Genomic DNA, 2411 nt, shown 5'->3' on the forward strand with positions numbered 1-2411 from the left:
ACAACACACACACACACACACACATGCATAAAACTTAAAATAAATGTATTTACTTTCTTCAAACTTTTTTAACTTTTAAAATGCATTTATTTTTTGTGCTTTGTGAGTGTGTGTGTGCGTGCATGTGTTTTTGTGTGTGCATAGATATGACATAGCACATGAGTGACCAAAGAGCAACATGCAGGTGTCTTCTCTCTTCTACCCACCATGTAGGTCCCTAAAGAGAATTCAGATTGTCAGGCTGCCAAGTTCAGAAACAGCGCTTTCTCATCCTGTGCTATCTCAACCTCACTGGGCTCAGATTTTCTGTATGTATATGGACTGTTTGACAATAATAATTCAATGGGTTTAATGTCTCTATTCCTCTAACTCAATTGGGGTATATCTATGGAAAATTAGTTTTACAAAAGATTTCCAAGGTTCTTGGACTGTCCAAAAACAATAAAGACATTATTTTGTATCTCTGTTGAAAATAAGGGTACAGCAGCCAAAATAAAAGATAGTAACAATCAAGGGGAAATACAGAAAAATAGAAATAATTTAAATTCAAATATTATGGTTTAAATGTACATCTCCCTATAGCATCCTTTATTGAAACCCTAGTTTCAAGCAACAGTTTTAGAAAGTTGTTCAATTTTGCTTTGAACAATAAGAATTGAACTCATTCTGAGAATTAAGCACAGATGTTTTAGATACTATACATCCATGTAAATATAATATATATGCTTATCTATGTATATTGCACTTGTTCTGAGAATTAATCACAGATGTTTTAGATATTGTGCATGCATATATAATATACATATATGTACATGCTTATATTTATATCACATATATGCATGTACAGTATCTAAAACATCTGTGGTTTATTCTCATAACAAGTGCAATTCACAATTGTTCAATAGATAATTGGTTATATAAATATGTGCATGCATGTACACACCCATAAATATAAACTGTAAACTGACAATGTCTACAAATAGTAATAGAGCTTTGCCTCAGTACACATAATTTTTTTCTCTCAATGATCTAGCTAGAGAGTCTCAGACAGATATTTAATGAAAGTGAATAGTGTTTCTTTTCTCTATTCCCAATATCAATGTAAATGTTTACTGTAGCCCACCAGCAGATATAACGCCTTAATTTATCCTTTCTCGCCTATGAGAGCACTAGGAGAAGACACCATTATGCATATGGAAACATGTTCCCCGGGGATCCCAAACCCATTGCTTCTCTGATGATGGATTCCCCAGTCTTCTTAACAAAGAGAAACAAATACTTACTGTTTATGAGTGACCCTGTGTCTAGTTTCCACTGGGGCACAAAAACAAAATACAAAGACTTTTAAAACACAGAGTAGGTAGACTGTATTTCTTCCATGAGTGCTATAGGCATCCTTTTCTTCCTCCTGATACCAGAGACAAGTTTCAAATTTCCTATTAATTATGACTCTGTCTCTTTTCTCATTTTTTGTTTATCTCCCATTACTCAAACATTCCTTTATTCTTATAATGGATTGGAATTTAATGTTATAAGCAGATAGAGTTGCATTCATTTGGATACTGTGAATTCCTCTGTTTTTCTGTTACAGTGATAAATTACAGAAAATTTAGAAATAATAACAACCTATATTTCTGTATAATTATTTTTGCTGAGTTTTTTTATTAATATTTTTTAATATGACAATGTATTTGTAGATTAGGTTGGTTTGTGATTTCCTTTTTATGTAAGGCTGCATTGTATTTTACTAAAGAGAAAAGAAAAGAATCATCATTATGATGATATTGGAAAAATTCTGACCAAATAAATACCTTTCCTTCCTCATTTCCTCCCTCCATCACCTTCCTCTCTTTCTTATCCTTTCCCTGGCTCTTTCCCTTCACTTTGTATTCAACCTATAGGTCATGGCTGAAATAATTTCTTTATCTGTTTGTTGGGTGAAACTATACCTCATCATTCTTTCTGAGATCATTTCAATGACTGTCTCATATGAATTTTTCACTCAGATGCCATGGCAATGATACGAAAAGCAGTTTCTGCTGTACTTTGGCAGCCACACTTCCCTGAGACAAGCCAAGGAAGAGCTCTGGCCTCACTGGTTTGCATTTGCTGAGTATTTTTCCTATTGTTCCAGAACTCTCTCAGCTATGAAAACCTCTGAAACCCAGGAAGCTTCTCTTATCTATGAAGGCCATGGGATTTAATTAATACTCATTTGGTCTTCTTGGCTACTTGAGGATGGAGGATTTTTCTTTCTTTTTTTTTTATTAAGAAAGAAAAAAAATTTCCACCTCCTCCCAGCCTCCCACTCCTCCCACTTTCCTCCCTCCCAACCTCCCCCTCTCCTCTCCCCCTCCCTCTCGAGTCTGAAGAGCAGTCAGGGTTCCCTGCCCTGTGGAAAGTCCGAAGTC

This window comes from Microtus ochrogaster, unplaced genomic scaffold (assembly GCF_000317375.1).
Source record: "Microtus ochrogaster isolate Prairie Vole_2 unplaced genomic scaffold, MicOch1.0 UNK10, whole genome shotgun sequence".
NCBI classification, from domain to species: Eukaryota; Metazoa; Chordata; class Mammalia; order Rodentia; family Cricetidae; genus Microtus; species Microtus ochrogaster.